This window comes from Cupressus sempervirens, chromosome 8 (assembly GCF_028749045.1).
Source record: "Cupressus sempervirens isolate cs-2001-9-10 chromosome 8, ASM2874904v1, whole genome shotgun sequence".
Lineage (NCBI taxonomy): Eukaryota > Viridiplantae > Streptophyta > Pinopsida > Cupressales > Cupressaceae > Cupressus > Cupressus sempervirens.
Window position 1 is genome coordinate 521503903 of NC_143125.1, and position 21760 is coordinate 521525662.

A 21760-nucleotide genomic window follows, 5' to 3' on the forward strand; every position below is an offset into this window, starting at 1 on the left:
TCGGGTAGCTGAATTGGATATTATAATTGTATTCATATCATTATTGAATCAACACTTGCAAGAGAAAAGATATATATCAAATCCTCATATACATACATACATGCATATGTGTGTGCGCGTGTGTGTTTGTGTGCACTGATAAAATTCAAAGATACACAGTTTGATAGAAGTTTAATTCATTTACAACACTTGACATTTTGTTTCTCACTTGCCATTGCCCAGTGGAATAAGCCAATGGATGGCACTACCTATGTTGATAATTGTCTTCAAGAAATTGCACAATCCAAAAACCATTGCATTGTTTAACATATATCTAAGTGATAATAAAGGCTCACTTCTATAGCAATTTTCAAGTGGTTAGCGAAAATTGTGTTCTATAGTAAGGAAGTCTTTGACAACAAGGATAACTTTGGAAACAATTATTTCCTTTTACAACATTCATGTATTTTGATAGAAAGAACAACATAAGACATGGCACTAATGGTATAACATCCAAATAAATTTGAATCACAACCAATTCTAGATCTCACCTCTCTAAATAGGGAGTATTTTGTTTCTAGGACCCTTAAAATCCAAAGAAACTAAATATTCTTACATTTTTCCTCACAAACCTTAGAGTAGCCCATGTCCAAGGCTACTTTTTGATGTAACGTGTTATCATGCCACAAGTCTTGATCAAATGTCTAGAGAATTTTACTATACCTCACATCTCTTTATAATCAAATCAATTACAATTCATCTCTCTTTAGAACAAAGTAGAAAGACGAGTTTTATATCCAAATAACAATACATAATCCTCATTGATTTTGTTGTCTCATGCTTCCTACATGGATAATAATAACATTTGTAGGACCCAAAACCTTTGTAGTTGTGTTTCTATAGTTGGAAAGTGATAAAAAATAAAGGAATAAATGTTGTCATTTATGGGAACATAGTTAGTTGATGAGATTTCTTGAAATGATGATCAATTTTGTTGAAAGTTATTCATGAAAACTACTTATGTATAATGCAAGAAACCAATATATAGTCGAACAATTTTGGTGAACGAGCACAAAATATTTATTGAACATGGCTACAATTTTGGATTATGGTAATATACAATCTATATATGCTTAAGGTATGACTGTCTATGTTAATATGCTGATTGACACCTGTTTTGATGAGATAAAGTAAAACTAGCAGTGTATAACATTTATTCAGGAACAATTTTGAAGATTAGGCAAATTGGCCTAAGTAATTCGATTGTTTTATCACTTTTCTTTGCATTGCATGATGAAATCCTAGATGTTAACCCTTGGATAGCACCATGTTATATTTTATTTTGGAATTTGTGCTACACTTTTTGTGAAGAGTTTTTGCAAGTCGACTGGATAAAGAATTGAGAATGGTATAAAGGAAAGATGGATTTGTAAGAGAGCACGGGTATTGATGCTATGATGATATTATGTTGGTTAAATGTGAGCCTTGATGTTGAATCAGATCAGATGCAAGCTACATTATAGACTAATCAGACATTGTGATGTCAATATAGTCATTTTGATATTGTAATTACTATCTTTGTAATTGGACACTGAGGTCCTATCAAGTGGTGGAAATTTCCATTTGTAATAAAACTCCTAACAGTATCGAGACCTTAAACAAGGTCAAGTCTTCGAACAAGGAATAATGTACTAAATGAAATGTAATGAATCCTTATAGGGTCAAACCTCTTAATAGAGAACTTTTAGATTAGTTCATAATCGTGGGTACCATCCTTGCTAGGGTTCCCTCGAAAAAAAAATCACGCACAAATACATTTGGGCTCAAATTGTGAAACCACTCGTTGCCCAAGCAACAAAACCATGAATTGGCTCCCATCAAATGAATGTCAGACTTTTTCTATCGTAAATTGTGACGACAAGGTTGCCCATCACAATTGTGATAGATAAAGCTGTTGTAACTTGGAAGAAGGAAGGGGCAAGAGTTCATGTTGACACCATCACAATTACGACATCCATGTGACAACTGTGCTGTGGTAGCAATGTTGATCCATCGACACTATTCATTGTAATTGTGACATATGTTTTGTGCAAGTGACGACTAGCCATCATAACATGTCGTCACAATTGCAATGGCTAGCTGATTTTTTTTTTTGTCATTTTAGATGTGAGTTCGGAGGAGGCAAAGCTTGTGCCTGAGTTAGTTCTCAAGAAGAGGAAAATAAATGAAGAATGGGAGAATGACAAGAAGCGGTAGTTGGAAGTTACAAAAGTAAAAAATGCTACAAATTGCAAACTGATATTTAAGAAGACTGAGGAATATTCAAAGGAGTATATGGAGAAGGTAATAAATTGCTTGATTTGTGAGTGATGTGTCACCATTCCATCTAGTGTTAAGTGTGTACCTTAGTTTTTTTTTGACAATTTTATATCAATTTATGAGTCACCAAGGAGTATGCAGATACTTTAATAAATTGTTAAGTTTTTGATTGATGTGTCATGATGCCATCTAGGGTTGAGGAATGTACCTCAGTAAGTTTCTTATGTACATTGTGACAAAAATTAGGAACATGAGGTTCTCAGATTGAAGAGAGAGGCAAAAATGAAAGGAGGCTTTTATGTTGAACTACAAGCTAAGCTACTGTTCATTATTTGTATCTCTGGGGAAGGTAGCCAGTTTGTAGTATTTATATACCCTGTACTTTCTTGGTCTTTATATAGTGATAGTTTTGGTAGACTATTATCTCTTTAGTCTATTTTTCATAAAAAAGAGAAAATGTTTTTTTTCCAGATTTTATTATAATATATTTACATCTCTTCTATTTTAAATAAAGAGGATCACAAAATTATTAGTCTTCCCCAAATTCTAATATAAGTTTTTAAGTAGTTTTTTTTTTGTTTATTGAGTTTCTTATTTTTCTTATTTAGTATCAATGATATGCATCCAAAGACAAGAATAATTTTATGACTTTTTACGTTTGAGGCAAGTTGGTCCTTTTTCAAGTTGACCCATCTCTTCTGCACTTTTTGTTTTTGAAATAGTGGTTAGTGATCTCTTTTGGATGTATATATAATATTCCAATGATTTTGACTTGCTATGGCACTTCATTTCAAATATTCAATGGTGCGTTTCTAAAAGTGAACAAAGAAACAATAAACATGTTGCATCGCATTGAGTCATATGTGACCTTCGACCCGTGGCTAATTAGTAGAATAAATGCACATGATTTGACTTTTTAAAAAAATTTGTTAATTAATTTAAAAGTTATAGTACCATTGTTGCGTGATTTTTAAATTAATAAAAAAATAAAAAACATATCAAATCAAGTGCATTCATTCTGCTAGATAGACGTTGCTTGACCTTTTGGGTATATTCTTGGTCAGTGATAAGCATTATGTAGATTGATTTTTTCTTATTTCATATATTCTTGTGTCTACTGTTATTTAATTCTCTTGCTTAATTCTTTCTAGATATCCAAATTTAAAAAGCATAAGAGAGTTGATTTACAAGAGAGGTTATGGAAAGGTTGATAAACAAAAAATTCCTTTGAATGACAACTCTTTCATTGAAAAGGTACTTGTGTTCATGATGTATTTTTGTGTTAGTCAGTATGCTTTCCCAGTTCTTATTATTTATACCTTGTTTCTTGTGAACATATTTTAGGTAAATATGGCGTAATCTGTATTGAAGATCTTATCCACGAGATTGTTACTGTTGGCCCCAACTTCACGAAAGTAAACAAATTTTTGTGGCCATATAAACTTAGCGCTCCAACCGATGGACTGAAGAAGAAACACAACCACTACAATGAAGGTGACGATGCTAGAAATCGTGAAAAGTCATACATTTAAACTCCAGCTAACTTACTTGCCCTGGTGGGCCTTGTGAAACTGAAAAGCTTGGATCTAGAGTGATGCACACAAATTCATGGGGGGTAGGTGCATCTAGTAAAAGGACTCCCCAAATTGGAGTTGTTCAATATTGGATGGTCATCACAAAAGAGAAGATGCTCACATGTTCTAGAGTTTTGCCCTTAAATCCTTGGTGAATAACATAACACTCAACTAAGCAAGATATAAACCCTGTGAAGGATGTGTTTTATTCTGCTTCTTACCATAGACTCTTTTACTTGCATAATCATTGATGAGAAAATCCTTATGGAGTTTAAGAAGTCCATCATATTGAAGTCCATCATATTGGATCCTCTCCATTCCATACAAAAATGGGTCCATAATGTTCATTTTACTACTTTGTAGTTCACATTTTGTAATCTGTAATTGAGGTCTAGGTTCAAACTTAGAACACAGAGAAAAAGAACGAGTATATATTACACATTGTAATCTGTACCATCTAATCAATTAGCAAAATCTATATTTTATGTGAGAGCTAACCCCCAACAAGATTTAGGTGCAGATGTACTCTTCAAAGGGTCTTAAGGAAATCCTTTTGGATAAGTTACTTGTTAGGACACATTTCATGATTCCTTCCAATCACCCAACAACCCATTGTAATGAAAATTGTGTATGACAAATGGCAATAATAATCACAAAAAAGGAGTTTTGGTTTTCTTAAAAAAATGGGTTCTCTTGACAAACTTTATGAGTTAGAGTGTGCCTCAGTAAAGACATGCTTAGTAACTAGCATGGTGTGTTACTTGTCTGCTACAGAAACATGTGTGTCTATTGAGCACCCACCAAGAATTTGAACTATATAACTCATATGTTGATCACACTAGTGGAAAATAAAAAAGCCAAACTCCTACATGAAACCTTAGCAGACATTTAAAAGTCTCATTTCTTATATCTTTTGTCAACCAACATATATTCCAACCATAAAAGAGTCACAATGTTCAAATAGTAAAGACCAAAAAAATGAACATCAGATAATGTTCTCAACTTCTCACCATATCTGGTTCGCTTGAAATCAACAAGATCTTCTTTGGGCATTTGTTCATAATTATGTGGATACATTACTTGAAAGCTAACCTGCAGGGATAAATTTTATTTCATTTCAAAGAAGCTCTTTATCAGAAAATTATATGGAAATAAGATAATACATGTATTCTTTTTAAGGCCCCTCAACATCCAAAGTGCACAAAAATAAAAAGTATACTATAATGCACTTGTACTTGAAAATTACCAATTGTTGTGGCTTCCATCCAAGATGTGATGATTTGCATGTTCCACAAAAATCTACTAGTAACTCACTATAAATACAATACAACGACATGAATAATATCAACGGTAATATTTCAATGACATTGCAAAGTGAAGAACATTGCAAAGATGAATGCCAAAGCAAAAAAAAAAAAATTGCTAAGAGGATAAAATAGTGACAATGATTAATATCCCATAGGCAATACCTGATCATCCCAACATTAATCATTCCTCCATCTTCTTCTGAAGGGTTTGGTTTGTATAAAGCTTCAATCATCTCAAGATTTCAAGATTGGGTCCTTACCAAGGCTTTGTATCTTGAAACCAGAGGCCATTTTCTAAAAGAAACAACCTCTCAACAAAATCGATTCTGAAAAGATCATACCACCTAAAGCATTGAAAAATTGTGCGCAAAGATAAACAATAGCCCAAAGACTATGCATGCCTTTTCAACAACCATAATATTAAAAAATGTAGACTAATCTTCCATTTACTCAATTTACTAGGATTTTTAACTTGAAAACCGATCGAAATGTATAAAATATTTGAATCATGTATATTTATGCGACCTTCTTCACCATAGCATTTATTTTCAGGGCGACATTCACATAATAATGGTCACTCATTTTCTTTGATGGGACTATGCACTGATTCACAATACCCATATCTGAAAGGAACTTTTTCTTCCAAGGACTATTTTGGATAAGGGCAACAGTGTTCCAAAGGTCAATCAATATATACAAAGTAGAATGACATAACTAAAATAGTAAAATTGCTAAACACATTATTTAATCACCATAAAGATCACTTGTCTTCCTTTTTGGTAGAAGACAAAACATAAAATTGGGTTTAGTTTAAATCTTAGATTTCATTTAATCTAACGTCATGTCCACCCTACCCATAGGGTTAGAACACATATCTCTCTGATTCTCACAAAAACATTGGTTGATGCTGATCAAATCAAACTTCTACGAAACAAAAGAGGCACTTCACTTATATACTGCAAAACAAGCTTATCAACTACACCTCATCTTTTAACATATTACATATCGATCCTTTTCTAGCATAGCACCATTGAAGATCATCACCAATATGCTTACATTGGTTCACATGACATTTGGTGAAATTAACTACAATCCATCTTTCAAAACTTGTTGGTCAAAACATGGTCTAAAATAAGGTTTTCTTCGCAAGTTAGATCAAATCAATTAATATCAAAAAAATCCATATGCAAAATTTAAATAATACCTTATTGTTGAAATTTAAATCCACTGATGTAGATATCATCCTTTTTAATTGAGTACATTACTATTACATCCCACCCTTATCAATTCAAGAAACAACACCTTTTAGTCTCTTTATAATAGTATCATTCATTGCTTCTTGAATACTTGAACTCTATCCTTACTTTGATATGTGAGAATTAATTCCACTTACAAGGTTAAAATTAAAAACCTCAAGAGATTATCACTACTTACAACATTCAAACCAAGCTGCTAATGAAGTTGTTCATAGTTGGTGTTTACATACAAACTTACAATTAGCTGCATATCTTGTCAACCAGAAACAAAAGTTGTAATGAGAATGTGATTATAAAATTCACATGTCCAATTCTATTAATTTTAAAAAAATTTAACTCATCCACAACTTCAAACAATTGATGACCATTATCTATATAGATTAGAAAAGCACCAAATACTACATACCTCACTTCATATTTTGATGTAATCTTAGTAAACTTGTTTGCATTATATCTGGCAAGCACAATCTATTTGTCACCATCAACAAGCATTGGAGCAACACAATCTAATGTTAGAAAAGTTCCATAGTTAAAAAAGTTGACATAAGTTCTAGAAAATTTATACACTTAACCATTTCTTTATTAGGTCATCCTTAAATTGGTCTCCACATTTCCATATTGCAAAGACAAAAGCCCATAGAGCGTCGAAGCTACAGGGTTCAATCGATAGTACCATCTCTCCCATAGCGGAATCATCTATCAAGTTGCAGGTGCCCATGCTACTTGTTAGATTGTACTTCAACACAAGTCAATCATTTGTTAATGGGGGACACGACAACTTACCTGATGAGGGATCATGAATCTTGAGAAATATCCTACAACACAAAACTAAGTTTAAGCATATGTAGAGTTTGTAACAATAGCCTAACAATTACCTAACTTGCTAATGCAAAATTGTAGTTGTGAATGACATCATACCATTGATTTGATAAACTTGTGAATGCACCTCTGAATTGAGAGTGCATGTGCAACTGTGTTCTATATGCATCCAAAATAGGAAGAGTTGAAAAAATGCACCACGTTTACATTTATTTAATAGGGCTATTAAGTTTTTAAAATATAGACCATCATGAATGTTAGAACTCTAGCTGCTATGGAAAAGCAAGCCAACCCATAGAAAGTATTGATTTTCTTGCATGTTGAGGACATTACCCTCGTAAAATACCTAGTAAGACCTCTAACAAAAATGAAAACTTGTTGCATTTTTCAACTCTACCTGATGTCGTATGCATATGAATTGAGATTTCATATTGAGCTATGGCCTCCTTCTACATTGCCTGAAACCAAGAGATTCACATAGTTAGTTTTCATACAATCATAGGCTAATGTTGAGCTTTACCCTGTTTCAACAATAGTTTAAAATTTTCTACAAATTAGGGCCAACCACGTGAAGGTGGAAGTTCATTTGGCCTCACCCCCCCTAACATCTAAATTCCTCGTTAACATCTAAATCTTTAAGAAAGGATCAATCTTTAAAGTACCTAGATGTTGGGCTACTCTCAGGGGAAGTCTATCTTCATTGCTCATGAGAAATTCATCACAATTCTTTAGCATTCCCATACATTTAACACAGGTATATCTAGGAATGTCCTCATTGCCTCCTGCATAAAATGAATCCAATATTACAAAATTCCCCCTAAGAAATAATAGTTCAAGTGAAATAAACACATGAAAAATGAGAGAGAAAAAGAGAAATGTACTTACCAATAGGCATTGCATTGCATTTGTGGCCATGCTATGTGTTGAGCGAGTTTTATTGTTTTATTATTTGGATTTTGGAATATGTATGCATCTAGATCAATAAGCACCTTAGAAAAGATCACTCTGTATATATACATACATACATACATACATAGATACACACATATGCATGTGTATGTATGTATATATACATATACATATACATATACATATGTATATACATTTATACATACATACATATACAAAGATCATAAGGGCACAACAATGAGATGTGCAGTGATCAAAAGGGAACGACAATGAAATCCTAGATCTGCACCAATCTGCACCAATGTTTAGAGATCTTCACCCTTGTTTGGAGCTCTCCACCCTCTTTCATGCACAATTATCCACAATTGATCAAAACAAATAGGGAACAATTAATGTCTTGTTTTCTTTTCTTTTTTGTTTATAATCCATAATCCACAATCCACAAGATCTCTTTGTATACGTACATACATACATACATAGACACACACATATGTGTGTGTATGTATGTATACACACACACACACATAGACATATATACATATACATATGTATACATACATATATACATACATACATACATACATACATATATATACATACATACATAGATATACACATACATATGTACACACACACACACACACACACACACACACACACACACACACACACACACACACACACACACATGCAGATGCAATTTTTTCACCTTGGAAAATTGTATTTGATCGTGCTAGTTGGGAACATCTGATTGTTCATTTTATTGTACCTAATTTGATGATAGTTCTACAGGAATTTGAAATCAACCCACCTAATTAGTAACTAGACCAATTTAACTAGGTTATTACTTGTTTCTTTCTAAAAATATCTGCTATGATATGTTTTTGTAAAATTTCTTGTGAACTGTACCCATTTATCCTAGTCTGCATTATGTTTGTGTAGGATCTTGAACAATCTTGAAAACTTGAATGCTGAAATGAAAGATATCGAGGAAGTGATTGAAACATATGCACAAGAGCATGACATCCAAATTTTCCCTAAAGTGGGACACATAAATGATGGTCTTCAGGTTTATGGCTTTGGAATTGTTAGTATCTATCTAGATTATGTAAAACAACAAGTGCTTGCACAATCTGGAGAGAGATGGCTGATTGCATCATTGGAGCAGCTAGTTGAGACACACCGTAATTGAATGAGAGAGATTCTGTGGCAATATACCATAAGGAGAAGGAGCGACTTTAGAAAGAGATTGCATGATAGAAACAACTAGACAACATAGTGGAAAGGGATATAAATCTATGAGTGACAGGTGAACACATATTATATTTGAACATTTTTAAAATTAAATTATGTAAGTTATTTTTTCTTTGAACACCTATTGAGATTAAATCTTATAATTCACTATTAAGATGATCATATAGGAAATGAATATAAATGAAATGTTGTTAGAAATATTAATCTGAAACACAGGATGGTTCAAATAAGAATGAAATGGCTGCCAACAAAGGAAGATTCCAAACTTGAGGTTTAATCCCCTAATTGAGTGAGGATTTATATCTAAATTTATGAAGAGAAAAAGAATCATATAGTAACACCACATAGAAACTAAACTATCCTAGAAATATTTCAATATCATTAAACTATTAACACAATAAATAGATGCAACTATACTTTATGGAACACCAACTAACACAACCCTAAAACCTCACTTTCCCAATAATGATGAATGAAAAACTGATCTTTAAAATGAAAATGCAAAATAATTGATCACCTCTCACACAATAATCTCATTCATAACTAAAAACACATAAAGCAAAATTAGTAAAGGGATCAATTTGAGTTGTATTATAAAACTAAGGCCATGAAAGACATGAAGTGAAGTAAGGTGGTTGTTTAGTCCTCCTCTACTGGAACTCTTTTGGTAGCACTCTCTTCTACAGAAGAATGACATGTGAAATATGGTCTAAATGATCTACATAATAATGGTGATGGAGAATAGAATGAAGGTCTATGATGTCATTTTAGACCATTGCTAAAGAATTGCTAGATCCATTTTGGGTCTAAGTGTTGATGAGCAATGAACATTCACAACCCTAAATGGAGAAATCACACATGTTTTAGAAGTGCCACCAAACACACCTCTAGAAGAATGTATATGCAAGAGATTGCATGATAGAAACAAAAACTAGACAATATAGAGGATATTATGAGATCAACACTAGATATAATCCAGGAAAGTGTTGCGGTAGGTACTATGACATTGGAATAAATCTCAAGTGTCTTTGAGAATTTATGGTTCAAATATTGAGAGGAATACAAGTTGCACAATGTGTCATGTATTGCATCTACATTTGCTTATAAGAGTGTTTCAAGTATTGGCATAGTCTCCCTGTGATGATCCCAAGTATCCATTTCTTATAAGAGTGTTTAAAGGTTGGGAACTACTTCTACATCCTTTGCATGGTTTAGAGGAAATGTCATTGTGGTAGAGGCTTCTGCAAGGGAATGAGCCTTGTGATTATGGCATTTACACAGAAGAAGAACTTGCTTCTTCAACTCCTTACACTCAACTCTTCACTAAAGTTATTCTTCCAACAGTGAGAATATATGCTACAAATTCTTGGGATCCAAGGGAACCTAAACCTATGCTAAATTTTTTGGAGACATGGGATAAGTTACTACTGGCTTTAGTACTTCATAACATTTTGGATCATAGAGTGATGCCCAAATTAACAAGAACAGTAGATACTTGGGATCCTTGCAGGGAGACTGTGCCAATACATGCATGGTTACATCCTTGGCTTCCATTGTTGGGCCACTGTATGGAGCCTTTATATCCAACCATTTTTTATAAGTTGGGGAATGTGTTTCATGCCTAACATGCAAGTGATGTATCTGCATATGCAACTTTATTCCCTTAGAAAATTGTATTTGGTCCTATTTGCTGGGAATAGTTGATTGTTCATTTTATTGTACCTAATCCGATGAAATTTCTATAGGAATTTGTAGTCAACCTAACTAATCAACAACTAGAACAATTTACCTAGGTTATGGCTTATTTCTTTCCAAAAATATCTATTATGATATTTTTTTGTAAAATTTCTTGTAAACTCTACCCATTTTTCCTAGTGAAAATTATTTTTGTGTAGGATCTTGAGGTAAGTCACTTAGCACGGGTTCAATGAGTTTTATTGTTTTATTATTTCAATTTTGGAATATGTATGCTAAATGAAGAGGGTTATCATTGTTTGATCAAATTGGGCCTATGTTTCTTGACTTGGTTGGTACCTCTTCTTGTAAAGAGTGATTGCATATTGTGGCAGATCTTTCACATTGATATGAAATGTCAAGTTGCTCATTGCTTGAAATTATTTTGGAATGATTCTAGTGTGACTTGTAGATTATTTGTATGTAAATCAATGCCTATAAGAAGTGACATTCGCCAAGACGCATAGATCAAATAAAATACGGGTAAATCTTATTGCTGGATTGGTCAAATGAAGGTGGAGGGGATTAATTGCAAGAGGGAGTGCCATCCTATACTCTAGGAAGTGTTTTTTAATTCTAAAGTTGTAGGGTATCATTTTATTCTTCTTCCATTTTGTGCACAAGCACAAAGAAACAAGTGGATGGTTTCAACTTTTCTCCATTTTATAGGTAGTGCCAAGCAACATATCAAACACTGACACCATTCTAGAGATTTCAACATTGGAAGAAAATACACCACTAGGTGTTGCTTTGAATGGACCAAAGATTAACTCTTTTAGAAGGAAAAGAAAAAAACATTTACATACCTCTTCTCCCCGAGAAGAAAATTGCAGAGCTCTAAAGGCACAGAGATCACAAGGGCATGAGCTCTTGTTCAGAGCTCTCCACCTCTTTCACGTGCAACTCCACAATTAGTCAAAACAATGGAATGATGTTGTATTTATTTTATTTTATTTTATAATCATGCGCATGTCGCAATTACAATGACAACATCGGCATTGCGATGATGTTGGGGAAAATTGGAAGAAAAACATGAAAATCACCTTAAATTACACCACCGTTGCAAATTGCTATCACAATTTGACCCCAAATATTATAGTGATAGTGTTATGAGTTCTTTATGGTTTTATGTTTTAATTTCTTGTATCTTTTATGTGGATATTTATGTTTAATTTTCAGATTTATTAATTGGTTTGAAAGTGTTGCAACACCAATTCACCCCCCTCTTAGTGTTGCTTGATTCTAAAATTTGGTATTAGAGCTTAGTTTCTCAGAAGAAATAGTACATATTGATGAGGATCTTGATGGATGTAAGCATATTATAGAGTAACTTTGATGCAACACTTGAAGACCTAGATAGAGCTAATATAGAGAAGGAAAGACTAAAATTGAAGTTAAGATTTGCCCATGATTACATAGAGAAACTCAAAGATTATATTAATATTTCAAGGACAAAGAGGAAAAAACCTATTGAGAAGATCACATAACCTAAATCAAATGAAGACGAGTCAAATCTGGCTGAGAAACTTCAAAAGGAAAATTAAACACTAAGACATGATTTGAGATCACATCACTTTATATGGCCAAAGAGATTGAAAATGGAAAGACATAGAGAAACTTGAAACATATCTGGAAAGAAAGAGAAATAATATAATGATTCTAGGTGCACAACTTGAAAAGGAAAAATTAGAGCTTGAAGATTCAAGATCTAATTACTAGGAACTTGAGAAATATACCAACACTATCAAGTGTGAGCTTGTGGAATTAAAGTTACATCTTGAGAAGCTTTTCTCAAGCAATGATAAACTTGATGAGAAATTACAACAAATTAATCTAAATATGACGTGGCTAGAATTGGACAACATAATGGTGAATGTTTTAAAGAAGTAGTAGAGAGACCAATGCAAGATCTTATTCAGATAACCATTCATAATTAAGAACCTAGAGAGAAGAAAAATAAGATTAAAAGGAGATGCTATACTTATAGCAAGTATGAACACATGAAGAAATATTGAAAACATAACACAGATACTAAGTCTTTTACTATTTATTGTGTAAATTATTGGCTTTACGGGTTTAAGTTATATGAATTCAAAGCTAGATCTAATTAGAGAACAAATGAAAGATCTAATGTCAATGCAAGGAAAGCTATTGGAAATAATAATGTCATGTGTACTAGAGTCACATGGTACAAATGCAACAACTTTGGACACATTGCTAGAGATTAAAGGTTACAAGTAAATCATAATGGACCTGTAAGTCAAAATGGAACAAGGTATGGAAATTTAGTTGCTAAAAGTGCAATAATCTAGGGCATACGACTAGATATTGCAGATTTAATGGATTTATGAGCAACACAAGAATTCTTAATGTTAGAAGGAACAAATATAATAGAAGAATGAATAGTACTCTTAATCAGACTAATTATGAGAATGCCAACAAGACATTTTTGAAAGAAAGCAATAGTGGAAATGGGAAGATATGAGAGGGAAATAGAAGAATGTTACAATAGGCAAGGGAGAATTAATGCCTATCACTAAACCCTCTTCATCAATCTAATTGGCTATCACAGCCTTAGGGGGAGCAATAATACAAAGAGTATCATGCTCTTGAATTTGCAGAGTTAAGAAAAGAAAGCTTAGAGTTAGGTGTATTGGAGTAGAGAGATCCCATATCTTTGTTCAAAGACCTTGATATGGTATTATGTGAGATCATTGTGAGTTTGTGTAGGTTCTTCCTGTGTACCAACTTTATGAAGTATGCAACCTAAATTATTAATGAAAAAGAAATTTATAAGGATTTAAAAGACTAAAGAAAGATATTCTTCACCATTTGAGTTCCTAGAGCTAGACGAATCAAAGAAAAAGGTAATTTAGTGATTAAGCAGAGATTTTAGAAAAAAATTGTGCAAACCCTATCTCGATGGTGTGAAAAGGTATTTATTTGTTATGCAAGCTTCATTGGAAGTACTAAGTGTTGAATTTAGTTGAATTATCATGGATAAGACTTAGTTTTATGATGCTAAGGAAAGATCTAGATCTCTTTAAGAAACTTCCTTTTAAATCCATGGAAGATGATCTTGAGGGAGCATTTTCACAAACTCGCTGACGACATGCTTCATGTTGAAGACCTAAGAGCCTACATTCATTGTAAGAATGAAGTAATTGAGAATGATAACATGTGGGTATACTTGGGAAGTATTTATAATGATAATAGGTCATTTTGACGTAAGGATGACATGAGATAACTAGGGCCACATGCACACCTAGCTATCCAAGTTGCCTGCAAGAGTAAACACAATGGGAAAAAACACAAATAACAACAACCAAAGGAGATAGAAGAGCCAAATTTCTTTATAAATTCATCAAATCATCCATATATATGCCCAACCCTAAGGCCTTTTGGGTTATGACCATCATTACAATTCAGACTCCAAACTTCAATGATAAACTTTGTATTCCAACTTTGCTTCTGCTCTTCCTATTCTACTATTCTACTCTAGGACTCTACCCAAGATCCCTTTAAATACTTGCATGTCCACAAGTCGGCCTATTGCAAATAACAACTAAATAAACCCTTACATTAAATGCAAACCAAGCCACAAGTTGGCTCTTAGAAAATACACATCACAAAATTAAATTAAGAAAGGTTGGCCCAAACTAGAAGCAGACACAAACAACTTGGTCAAAGAAGACCCAAAAAAATACTGGAACTTGGCAACTCGACACACACACAAACTCGAGAAACCACAGAGAACTTGGAAACCACAAAGAAATCAACAACCATAGAGAACTCAACAACCACTTCAAACTCGGCAACCAAAGAGAACTTAGAAACAACTACAAACTCAACAACCATGTCGAACTCGATAATCAAAGAGAACTTGACAATGCAACTGTGAACTCAACAACCACTTCAAACTCAAAAACCAAAGAGAACTTGGCAATGCAATTCAACAATAACTAATGAACTTGGTAAACATGCAAGATAGCCATGCAACCCAAGATGCTCCTGCATCAAAAAATTGAGGTTGAAAGAAATGATTCTCCTAAATCATTGAGATGTCACAACCTGAGTTGAATCGAACTCAGATTGGGAAATCCATGTAGCATCTTCAATTGGTCTATTCTTCCACTTTACCAAATACTCATAGTAACCTTTTCCTTTTGTACTCTTACCAACTTTTTCATCTAGTGTCTGTTCAGCCTCTTCAATCTACTTCTTAGGATAATTATCTAATAGAACAGCTTTATCATTTGACTCATGATATTTATAGAAATAAGCAACATTGAATATAGGGGATATATCCATGTCATTAGGTAACTCAACTTCATAAGCATTATGTCTATCAAAGTTTCTCAAGATCTTACAAGGTCTAAACTTCTTCATCTTCAACTTTCTGTATGTTCCAACAAGAAATCTTCCTTTCTTCAAATGAACCATCACCTCATCACCAATATCAAAAGCATGATGTCTTCTAGACTTATCAACATTCTTCTTATACTTTGGGTTACTTTGTTCCAATCTTAAATTTACTTCCTCATGCAAAGACTTCATAAAATCAGCAAACTCTTCCCCTGCAACACTTCTCTTCTCTTCACTAGCAACATCCCTTAAATTTGATATCCCTTTAGGCTCCATTCTAGTAACAATCACAAAAGGTGTTTTTCATGTACTCCTATTCACAAAATTGTTATATGTAAACTCAACTTCTGCTAATACTAGCTCCCAATTACTTAGCTTATCTCCAACTAAACATCTCAACAATTTACCGAAGCTTCTATTCACAACCTCTGTCTATCCATATGTCTGTGGATGAAATGTAGAACTAAACTTCAACTCAGTACCCATATTTTTTGACAAAGTCTTCCAAAAGTAACCAACAAACTTACTATCTTTGTCAAAATTATACTTCTTGATAATCCATGCAATCTAACAATCTCTTTAAAGAAAATCTTAGCAACATGCTCAACATCTGATGTTTTCTTATAAGATATAAAATGAGCCATCTTAGAGAATCTATCCACACCAACAAATATAGAATCATACCCCTTCACTATCTTAGGAAATCCAAGAACAAAATTCATACTGATGTCACTCCAAGGTTTCTTAGGAATAGAAATAGGTGTATACAAACTAGTATTTTGACATACTCCTTTTGTAACTTGACAAACTCCACAACTCTTAACAAACTTCTAAACATCCTTATACATCTAAGGCCAATAATACTTATCCTTTAGAAAACTCAGTGTCTTATCAATTCCAAAATGTCTAGCCAATTGACCACTATGATTTTCCTTAATCAAATTTAGTCTCATAGAACTCTTAGGAATACACAACTGAATTCCCTTAAACAACATACCTTCTTGAATAAAATATTCATCAAACTTACTTAGGTTTTCTATCAAAATAGGTGCTCTGCAATCTCTCCACATCTCAAAAAAATTAGGGTCAATATAATACAACTCCTTCATCTCAGAAAAACCAAGAACTTCAACCTTCATCTCGTTCAACGAAGAACATCTTCTACTCAATGCATCAACAACTTGGCTAGCGACTCCACTCTTATGCTTAATCACAAATGTGAAACTCTGCAAGTACTCAACCCACTTTATATGTCTATGATTCAACTTATGTTGACTTCCCAAGTACTATAATGATTTATGATCATTATACAACACAAACTCCTTAGGAATCAAATAATGTCTCCATTTCTTCAATGCTTGAACAATAGCATAATATGCTTGAACATACACATAATATTTGATTTTATCATCATTCAACTTCTCAGTAATGAAAGAAATAATTTTACCTTCTTGACTCAATACAAATCCTATTGCACTACCCCCTACATCACATTCAACTTGAAATAGCTTATTGAAATTAGGTAAAACCAATACAGGTAACTAATCAACTTTTTGTTTCAAAGTCTCAAAAGTTTTATCAGTTCCATGTGTCAACTTGAATTCCTTTTTATCTCCTCTTATTGTCTCAGTCATAGCATTACAAATAGAATTGAAATTCCTTATAAAATTCTTGTAAAAACTAGCCAAACCATCAAATGGTCTTACCTCACCCACATTATTAGGTGTAGGCCATTCCAAAATTGCTTTAACCTTCTCAAGGTCCATTTTCAAACCATTAGCTGAAATCACAAATTGTAAATGCACAATCTCCTTTTGCATAAAAGATTTTTTTTTTCTAGATTAATCATCAACTTCTCCTCCTTCAATCTCTGCAATACTTGTCTAACATGCTCAAGATGTTCTTCCTTAGTCTTATTGAATATTAGAATATCATCCATATAAACAATCATAAATTTACCCAAAAATCTCTTGAGAACTTCATTTATCAACCTTATAAAAGTACTAGGTGCATTAGTCAAACCAAAAGGCATTACCAACCATTCATAAAAACCATCTTTTGTCTTGAAAGCAGTCTTCCATTCATCATCTTCTCTGATTCTGACATGATGATAGCCACTCTTCAAATCAACCTTGGTAAAATACTTTTCTCCATTCAAACAATCCATTATATCATCCATCCTCAACATAGGAAACCTATATTTCACTATGATTTTGTTAATAGCTCTAAAATCAGTATACATTTTGCATTCTCCATTATTCTTAGGTGCTAATATAATAGGTACAACACATGGACTCAAACTTTCTCTGATCAAACCTTTCTGCAACAACTCATGCATTTGTCTGTTAAGCTCTTCATTTTCAGTAGGTGTCAATCTATATTGTTCTTTATTTGGAAAACTAGATCTAGGAATTAGATCCATGCAATGAATTATACTTCTCATTGGAGGTAAACCATTAGGTATATCCTCTACTACAGCAGCTTTATACTCATTCAACAATTTTGTAATTTCCACTGGCACTCGGTCAATACTACCAGTTTTTGTTGTTACTTGGTTACCACTAACTTCAATCACTTGGTTGCAACTGACTGACACTAAGTTAACACTATTTTTTGATTCTTGGTCACTATTGACACAACTCAGTCTCCTAGGAATTATGGCAAAATAGATTTGTTTCTTCTTCATTTCCTTTTCAAATTGCTTTCCATTAACTTTGCAAATTCTCACACTAGTAAAATTAACCTCATCTGGACTTTTAATCAAAGACAACAATATTTTCTTTCACCCATTCACCCAAAGAGTATATTGATTCAATATTCCATCATGTATTGCATATCTATCATATTGGCAAGGTCTACCCAAAAAAATATAACAACAATCCATAAGCATAATATCATATAGAACTTCATCAAAATAACTTCCAATTTTGAACTTCACAATACATTGTTTACTTACCAATATCTTATGCTCATCTTTGATCCATGAAACATGATAAGATTTAGGATGCTCCAACCTCTGTAACTGTAACTTTGTAATAAATTCTTCTGATGCCAAATTTGTAGAACTTCCATTATTAATGATTACCTTGCAACATTTTCCAACCATCTTACATCTGGTCTTGAAAAGACTTCTCCTTATGATAGGTTCCTCATCACTTCCATTATTACATAAGGTCCTTCTTTCCATCAGATTTTCTCTAGCCTTAAGTGCACTTGGTGAACCCTCAGTGTCTCATTGAATCACAACATTTCTGTTACCTTTTCCACTTTTAGAGGATCCACACTCAAAGGATCTGTGCCCTTCTTTACCACATCGGAAACAATTAACATGAAAACCACCTCTAGAATAAGAATTACCTCTTCCTTAGTAAGAACCAGAACCTCATTGGTAAGGATCACCACCTTTCCACTCGGTCTTGCCTTTATCATCATTCTTCTATTCAGATTTACCCTTATCTTGCAGAAAACTATTAGATCTTCCACTTTCTCCATAAGATCTACCTATGCCTCTCTGAAATCTACCACCTCTACCTCCTTGTCTTTGTTCATGCTTCTTTGTCAAGATCTCCTTAGCTTTCAAGGCATATTGATATGCTTCCTTTGCACTTTACAATTTCACAAAACTTATCTCATCATGAATCCCAAATCTCAATCCATTTATGTACCTTACAATTTTTTCAACATCATCATCCACATTTCTAGATATGATGTCCAATTTATAGAATTCCTCAGTATACTCTTTCATAGTCATGTCTCTTTGTCTCAAGCTTTGCATCTTTCTCAACAAGCTAACTTGATAATCAGTAGGAAGGAACTTGTTCTTTACCTTATTCACCATTTTCGACCAAGTCACGATCTTCTCCTTTCCTCTCCTATGTCTTAGTTTGTAAATTCTCCCACCATAGTGAGGCATGACCTTTCAACCTAGTAATTCCAATCTTCACCTTCCTATTATCAAGAGTGTTTTCATAGTCAAAGAACTTCTCCATTTTAGAGATCCAATCCAACGCAACATTGGTATCCAATTTTCCATCATAAGGAACAACTTCTACAACAAGCTTGTAATTTTCCCTAGATAATACTCTCAACATCTTGCTTCATCTTGATCTTCTTCAAGTTCTAGAATAGGGTTTGGTGCTACTACTTCATCATCACTCGCATAATCAAAGTGCACTCCTCTCCTCTAGGGTATCTCCACATCATCTAATCTGGCTGCAAATTATCTCAATGTATCCAATATGACATTGTTAGCATTTCCTCTACCTCGAACCATCTTTACAATCAAGTTCTTGCAAGATCATAACCCTCTACAAGTTATAGTTCAAATTTGCAGATCGACAACCCTAAAACCTAAATTCACTTAGGGTTCTACATGATCCAATCCCTACAGGGTGAACCTTAGTCTTTGATACCACCTGAAATAGGGAGGACATGAAATAATTAGGGTCACAAGCACACCCAACTATCCAAGACACTTGCAAGAGTAAACACAATGGAAAACAACACAAATACCACAACCAAAGGAGATATAAGAGCCAAAATGCTTTATAAATTCATCAAATCATCCATATACATGCCTAGCTATAAGGTCTTCTAGGTTATGACCAACATTACAATTCAAACTCCAAACTTCAATGATAAACTTCGCATTCCAACTTTGCTTCTACTCTTTCTACTCTACTATTCTTCTCTAGGACTCTACCCAAGACCCCTTTAAATACTTGCATGAACACAAGTTAGCTTGTTACAAATACCAACTAAATAAACCCTTACATTAAATGCAAACCAAGCCACAAGTTGGCTCTCAAAAAATAGACATCATGAAATTAAAATAAGCAAGGTTGGCCCAAACTAGAACCAAACACAAACAACTTGGTCAAAGATGACCCAAAAAAATATTGGCACTTGACAAGCTCGACACACACATGAACTTGGAAAACCATAGAGAAATTGGCAACCACTTCAAAATTGACAACCAAAGAGAACTCAGCAATAACTGTGTACTTAAGGACCTCTTCGAACTCAACAACTAAAGAGAGCTCTAAAACAACTGTGAACTCAAAAACCAAAGTGAACTCAACAATGCAATTATAAACTCGAAAACCACTTCAAACTTGACAACCAAAGAGAACTCAATAATGCAAGGCATTGCAACTCAACAAAAACTAAGGAACTTAGAAAACATGCAAGATATCCATACAACCCAAGATGCTCCTGCATCACATTTAAGGATGTGTTCAATCATTTAGAAAACATAAACATAGTTCAAGTTATGAATTTTGAAGAGTTTGAGGAAGTTAAGTTGATTAAGATTATACTTACCGGTATTCATGATCAATTATTTTGGCTTGGTGATCAACCAATCAAAATAACTAAGGAGTTAAATCATTTGGTAACTAGTTTGGCTAATGGTGGTATAGTTCTTGTTGTGACCAAACTTGTTAAGAAAGAAGCTGAGAAGAACATTGGTCCCAAATGGGATAAGTGGGCAATGATCCTTGCTGATATGTGACAACATGATGTGAGGCTAATTTCTAAGATTATTGTGTATAAGATGCATTACAATAGAAAAAATAAATTAGTTTCAGTAGGAGTGATTCAAACAACTTTCAAAATGGTGATTGAACATGAACACTTTGATAGATGTGAAATCCTAAGACAACAACTTTTGAAAATGTCAGAAGAATCAAATGTGATAAATCACAAGCATTTAGATTCTTTGATACTACAACTACTTTTCCACATTATTCACAAAATTCTTAACATGCATCCATATGTTTGGAGAGAAGACATCCCTATAACAACCTTGACCAAATAACACTATAGAATGCAACATAAATGTATGATTGCAGTGAATTGTTTGGACCATTTAAGGGGTTTTAGAGGGAAATGAAACATAGAGTCAGAATTCATAAGAAAATACTTGAAGAGAATATGAAGAAACAATGTATTTCATGCTTGACATAGATTGTACATGTGTGGAGACATTTAAATCAAGGGTTCAATGGATCCCTCTTATGGGCTATGAAGTTAATCCCTATATTGTGATGCAACATGTTGATATAGTTCTACCATTTGCAAGAGATCCTAACATAAAGAGATGGGGAAAGTATCAAGAAAAGTATAGTCAGGTCAGGAAAGAGCTAAACATAGGCTGTAAGAAGAGGAATCTAGAGAAAATTGTAGACAAAATAATAGAAAAAGAATGAATCTCAAAAGAACAAATGGATACTCTTAGACGGAA

General features: G+C 33.4%; 1 pseudogene; it reads left to right on the forward strand.

The window, feature by feature from the left end:
• Positions 1-1068: 1068 nt before the first annotated feature.
• On the forward strand, positions 1069-3830 carry LOC149543487 (large ribosomal subunit protein uL30y-like; annotated as a pseudogene).
• Positions 3831-21760: the final 17930 nt, after the last annotated feature.